Source organism: Hirundo rustica, chromosome 3, assembly GCF_015227805.2.
Source record: "Hirundo rustica isolate bHirRus1 chromosome 3, bHirRus1.pri.v3, whole genome shotgun sequence".
NCBI lineage: Eukaryota > Metazoa > Chordata > Aves > Passeriformes > Hirundinidae > Hirundo > Hirundo rustica.
The window spans coordinates 84970200-84977311 of NC_053452.1; the positions used below are offsets into that span (position 1 = coordinate 84970200).

Here is a 7112-nt window from a genome sequence, read left to right on the forward strand (position 1 = left end):
GAAACTGGAAGCACAAAGACACACAAAATGAAAATAAATTAGCCAAGAGTTTTGAAGCTAAAAAAAAATTTGATTTGCAGAGTTCAAGTTTTAACAAAAGGTTCAGGGTCAGGAGCTGGAAAATATCTAATTTGCTATGGCTTAAATTAATTCATTGATACAGTTTTCTGAAGTTTTACAATTTGGGCCTTGTAGTCAACATGGGTCTGAAAGAAAGAAGAGTTGTACTTTTTCTGTCTAATTTCTGCCTGAATGGGGATCAGTGAGCTCTGTTTTATGCACCGGATGCATTCCTGCACCGTAGAAGTTATGATCACTATCATAAAGAGGATGCACTGCACACAGGCAGGAAAAAGAGATTTATTTTCCAGAAAATACAGTTGCAAAGAGTGCTGGTGGCAGATGCAGGTGCACAATTTTGTTTAGAAACAGATCATGCAAAACCCATTTTTGTCCCTTAAGAACAAAGCTTTTAACGCTATTTGTTCTAACAACAACCTTAACTCCAGAAGCTGGAGGCTGACTGTAAACCACATGTGGTCAAGAGTTTCAAAACAACTGAGTGTTACAGACGTGTGATGAGGTTCATAGTGATGGTAAGTGCCAATGCTTCTAGTAGGAGCTGCCTTCAGCCACTTCTTAAAAACCTTAGACTTTATGAGAAACTAAAGGGTGGGTTTTTTCATGTGATAGAAACTAATTTAGTTTTACACAAGTTTGATTTTTGTGCCTAAAATAGTGACTTAATGTAAATCTAAAAATATTTTCCATAGGATTGGATGGTGCCTATATTTTGTTACTAAAAAGAATGCATGAAGAAAATATTAATTTTTTAATTAAAGCAATAATTTTATTTTTCAAACATGGAATGAAATAATAGAAAAATTAACATCTTACTACAACTTGTTTTTTTATATATTATTTTTGAACACCACAGAAAAGTGGAATACTGCACTGTGCTTACATTTGAGCATTTATAATTGGATTGGCTTCCACATAATTGCTTATATTTGTCTGAGGCATTAATTTGAATTTCTAGATGAACTCAGAAAATAATTTTAAAAAAAAATCCCAAAATACAAGAATCCCAAATTGCAACTTATAATAAATTTATTGGTAAATGGATTACGTGCCAGAGCAGAAACAAATATGCATGATGGAGCCCAGCACAATCTTTCAAAAAGAAGTCATAAAAACTTAATGTGTCTGGAAGAAAATGAAGTCCAAATGTTTTACATTACATTTAGGAAGCCAGAGAATTTTAATATGACTTACAATTTTTTACTGTAGAGTTTGTTGTTGCGCACAATATAATTGCTATAGGAAAAGACAAATATGTTAAAACAAACTGAAAGTAAACTTATGTTAGTTGCTGCAAATAAAGCTACTCACTGACTGTAAGATAATTGATACATGGAGGCTCATACAAATGCTTAGTATTATTGTGAATAATTTTCAATGGTAATGCAGAGAATCTGGGACTTAAAAGAGCCACAACAAGTAAAGATAAATAAAGTTGATATTTCTCCAGTCTAAACTAGCAGAATTTAGTAGAATCAAGGTTTAAGGTCTTGGTATGACATTTAGCTGTTTCTTACATGAATTTAAAAACTTAGTGCAAAGAACACAAGCCTTGGAGTCATAGTATGGATCCAAGGATGAAGAGCACAAATTTGAACTTAAGATCCCAAGCTGAAGCTGAATGCCTTTAGTTTACCTCTGCAGCTTATGTCAATATGACACTATATGCAAATACTGGGTGTTTTAGTACAATTTAAAAATCCAATTTGCCCCTAAGAATAATTGCATCAGCTACTCACTAATTACTATTTTTATATTCCTTCATTTATATATCTAGAATGTTTCACTGCCCTTGGTGCCTTTAGTGACCTCTCTTGATGAAGCAGGAGATCAAGGTTTGTGGAGACAAAAAGTGGGGCCAGTCTCAATCAGAGTCTGTTCACATCAGACAGGGAATATCCTAAGAGGATAGTCCATGGAGCAAAAAGGCCATTGTGGAGTGACATCCAAAGAAAATAAGGAGCAGGTTATCTTTTTGTATTCACTGGGCTCTATAGGGCAAAACTAGACATGTGCTAAAGCTTCTGCATCAGCTTCAGAGAGGAAAATAAAACTGAGGGCACCTTGGAAGTCTGCAACAGACTTGATTGATAAGAAACAGAAGAGCCCTTCTCCAAACAACAAGTGGAAGCGTCCCACCTGCAGGCACCTGTATTTAGGGATGGTCTCAGCTGTCCAGACAATTGCTATGAGGTCAATGTGTCTTCATGCGGTCACCCAAGTTTGGACTGCGTGGTGACACATTTCCAGTGCAAATGTTAGAGAGGCTGTCCAGGAGCGTCGCTCTGTAGGACTTACTGTCCACAGAGTGAGAAGGACTGATGAACACAGACACTGTGTGGCACCTTAAGCTGCAGGGAGCACAAGGCAATGAAGCTCAGGATTTAGAGGAAGTCTGGAAATAAAACTGCAGAGCTATGGCTCTAGGCTTGCAGAGAACAGACCTGGTTATTCAAGGAATTTTTAGGCAAGGTCCTCTATGAAGCAGCCATGCAGCAGCAGGGTACCCAACAGAGCTGGATGACTCCTACAAAGAGAACTCACTGATGGATGATGGATCATGAACAAGACAACCTTTTATGTGGGAAAAAAACAAGTTTCAGAACAAGACCAGTGTGCCTGAAAGGGTGCCTCTTGATGAACTGAAATACAAACAGTGAAGGTGTTTGAAACAGAAACAAAAACCCACCACAAAGGAAGAATATAAAAGGATCGCTGAGGTACTTAGAGACAAAATCAGGAAAGTCAAAACTCTAAAGCTAGAAAAAGCTTCATTATATTGAGCAAGGAGTAAAAAATGTAAAGGAGATATTTGGGGCTGCTGGTGTATGAGAGACAACACAGTGTGGGATATATATTAAAAGCTGACATACTTTTGGAAAGGCAGGGTTTTTTCCACCTTTCTTATCACAGGCAGAACCTTCTCCCTGATCTCTCCAAGTATCAGAAGAGTTTGGGAAGGAGCTAGTGCTGTGTGAACAAGCTAGAAACCCCTTCATCTGGACATATCCCTGGGACTGCTCCAAAGGTGCTGGAAAAGTTGGCTGTAGCTGTCTTCTTGGCTGCTGTGATTCCAAGGCTGCTGTGTACTATCTGTGAAAAATCATGATGAATGGAAAAAGCAAACAATACAGTCGTGTTCAAGAATGGCAAAAAATGGGATCTGGAGTGCTATTAGGTGCTGGCTTTTACCTCAGTCCCTGCAAAGATTGTAGTGCACGATCCTCTTTTGGAACCCACTTCTAAACTCAAACAGGACAAGGAGGTAATCAGAAACAGACATCCTGATTGCTTTCTGTAGAGAAATGAGCAGTTATCAGAATGAGGGGAGAGGGGTAAATATGCCTTTAGTAAGATTTCTGACCCCACACCTCTCATATGGAAGCTGAAAAAAGATGGGCTGGATGATCAGATCATTGGGTGAGTTGAAATGGGTCTGTGGTCAGGTGGTGGTCAGTAAAAAGCCAGGTATTTCAGGGTTGATAATGGAACTGATGCTCTTCAGTATTTTTATCTGTGACCTGTATAATAAAGCAGAAAGCACTGTTCATCAAATTTGCAGGCATCATTAAGATAAGGAGCTGCTGATACAACAAAGGACAAAGTTTATATTTGTACCGACCTTGAGAAACGTGAGGATTGGGCCAGCATGAATTTCAACACCAAGAACAAATATCTGCACGTGGAAGACTGGGAACAGGCTGGCTGAGTAGCAGCCTTGCTGCAGAAGACCTTGGGAATACAATGAAGGACAAGTACTGACTCATGTAGGTTGAAAAATCTCTGGAGGTTGACTTGTTGAATCTTCTGCCATTTTAAAATCAGGTTGCTTAGGGCCTTGTCTTACTGTATTTTGAATATCTCCTCACCTCAGCTTGATATAGTACTAGGAATTGTTACGAAATGCCCCTTATATTGTCTGTGGAAATTTCTGTGTTGTCCTTCCTGCACCTCCGAGAACAGTGGCCCTATTCTCCCTACACTCTCCTAGTACACTAGTAGCAGGTAGCAGTAGTATCTCCCACGGCCTCTTTCTCCAAAGTGACCAAACCAAACTCCCTCAGTTTCTCTTTGAACATCCTGTGCTTCAGCCTCCCGACAATTTTGGTGACTCTCCTGCTGGAGTGGTCCCGAAGCCACATATCTTTCTTGTACTGGAGCCCAAAACAGGATACAGAACACGTGACCTCACAGAGCTGGAAAGAGGGAATAGTCACTTTTCTTGGCTTGCTAAACTCTTTAAGTACTGCCCAAAATCTGTCTGTCTTTGCTGCCTGTGCAAATTACTGACTCATTTTCAGTTTCTTTTCCACAGGGACACCAGAGGAATTTCTGAAAAACTACAGGAATAAGAGACAAAAGTACACTGCTATTATGATCAAGAAGTGGATAATGACCTAGGGCACACATTAGGAAGGTGTAGTCAAACCATTGGAGGAATTTATAACCCTGTGTATGGCTCTGGTGAGACTACATCTGGAATGCAGCAACCTGTTTTAAGTACAGCTTTCAAGTGGATGTTGAGAAATGGCAACAGTCTGAAGGAGGCCTTCTTCAGTGGTCAGGGATTTGGAACAGAAAGGCCTTTGCAAGGAGTTAGGATAGCTGGTTCATTCTACGTGGAAAAAGGGAGCTAAGGGATGGTCTGACAGCAGCCTACAAATACTCGAAAGGCAATTGTAAGGGTGTGGAGCTTACATCTTTACAGTAATGGTAGATGATATGAGACAACAGCACAGAGTTCAGTTTGAGAGGTTGGAGAAACAGGCCTAGATCACCCAGAGAGCTCATGGAGTTCCCATTTATGGGGGTTTTCAAGACTTGGCTAGACAAAGCTATGCCAAGCCTAATCTGATACTGGCAATTGTTTCTATCTGAGTGGGATTTTGAGACTTGCAGAGGTTTGTTTCAGAAACATTTCTGCTTCTGTCATCTGACGCTGTTAGGCAGGAAAATCTCATATAAATAGACTGTGCTGCTCACCAGAAATCAGATACTTTTCAACACTCAAGGTGGCACAGCTTATCCACTGATTAAGAGCCAAGAAGAATGGAACACTATTTTTTTTTTTTTAATTTGAACTTTTTGTAATGATTCACCTGTGGATTTTGACCTTCCTGTTTAATCTCTGTAGTTCTCTTTAGCTAGAAACAAAAGCATCTACCTTACAGTAGCTAAAAATGAAGAGAATTATTGACTATTCTTCTCAGAGAAGGCTGAAAAACATTTTGTTACTATTTCTTTACTTCTTTTACAGAGATTAGTGTTCTAAAATCAGAGATGGTTAGGAGGGTATATTTGCTTGGAAATTCTGATGTATTTTAAGAAGTTGGTAGTAAGGGCTATTGGTGTGGCAACTGTTTTTCCAATGAACCTCACTGGCGATTTAGACAAAACTCTCTGTGAAAGAATCCAGGCATTTGAAACAATGCAACAAAATTCATTAATCTATTTCTCATACAGCTGCTAGTGCAGATGAAAGTATCACTAGAGAAAGAAGCCTATATCTTAATTTGCATTAGCTTAGTAATGTTTTTGCTTATAATATTAGTCTATGTTCAGCAGATCCATCCTTTTCACCTCAAATATTGCTTGAGAAGGGAGTACTGCTTTATGTGTCACATTTATATATGAACGTGTTCTCCTGGATTAAGAATTGCAAGAAATGTTGGAAAAAAGGTTTCTTTTTGTTTTAAGTTATGGAGCTCAGTACAAGTAGGGGAAAAGAGTTCACGCCTGGTATTCCTTATTTTGAATGAGCAGGAAACATGACCTGAGCTGCTTTGTTTATATGTGTTAGCCAATAATGCAGATGCCGGAGGGGAACCTGGTGTTGTTGACAGCATTAAACAGCTTGCTCTCTACAGTGAAAAGTGGGCATTGAATTTATGTATTGTGTTATTCCTACAGAGGTAAAAATAATGCATGGCTGCCTGCTTAGAACTCTGGCATAATAGAATTTTAATTGTTCTTGTTATGAAAGTTTTATTAAGTGCACATATTTAAGTGAAGTTTTTGCCAGCATACAAATAGCTCTTTCAAGCTGACCAAGTAGTTGGATTTTTTTTTTTTAAATATTATGGTCTATGATGTTTATTGGAGTCAGAAAAAGGGGTTGAAGGTTTCCAAAACTCTTACTCCTCTTGTTCCAAACAGCAGGTTAATTTTTAAATGCTTAAACAGCATTCACATCTAGACCAAAAATAATGTGACATTGCAATAAAAGCAAATAAGAATTCCTTTGCAAAGAGAAAGCTCAACTAAAGAGCTGGAGGACTATGCCATTTGGAATGCAGATACAAAGTTAATCAGTGATCTGTTTAGATTGGAATAATTTAGAGAATGGGAAATTTCAAAATGTTTTCAATTAGCAGATATTGTTGAAGAGGTGACCTGGCAAAGCATAAAGCCTGTATGTCAATAGCCAGAAAATCATTACATTTTGATTCTTCTTGAGCCTTGAAAAGTCTTCCACACTATAAACCATAAAAATTTCTTTTTCTTTTAATACTCAAATCTCCAGGCCTTTACTTCAATATTTCCCCAATTATAATACCATGTGTTCAGTTGTGTACAGTGTATGACCCCAGTTCTACAAATACATATGAACTGCATATTCTGCTTATGAAGAGTCCTAAATCAATGGAAATATTTTTGCATGTGAAATTAATTACCCATGAAAGTGGGAGATCAAGGCCTGAGAAGTATGTTTGCTTTTTTTCTCCTGCATTATGTTAGAGCCCTGCCGTGGGAAAACCCTGAGATGTTTTTCAAGGAAATCTAGTTCAGAAAGTAGTCCTGTTTCAAGGATTGGGGTGAAGTCAAATACAGGCACTTATAAATCTCTTGGAAAAAAATTCCCTTACCTAAAGGCTAAGAAAGGCAGAAGCTGCAGAGAGAGTTCAAACTGGGAACAGGGCCATAACTGTCCTTTTATAGCATAACTACCTGGACGGATACAACTGGCTGTCTACAACGTCCAAGGTATGCAGAAAAGAATCCAGAAATGTCTTATGACCTGATTTCTGCAG

The 7112-nt window shown here is 38.5% G+C and overlaps 1 long non-coding RNA gene across 1 annotated transcript; it reads left to right on the top strand.

Moving 5' to 3' along the window:
- The first annotated feature begins 1866 nt into the window (after positions 1-1866).
- On the top strand, positions 1867-6662 carry LOC120750570 (uncharacterized). Its single transcript, XR_005700050.2, has 3 exons — positions 1867-3346; positions 3644-3848; positions 4397-6662. It is a non-coding gene; the product is annotated as an uncharacterized LOC120750570 (long non-coding RNA).
- The last annotated feature ends 450 nt before the right edge of the window (positions 6663-7112 follow it).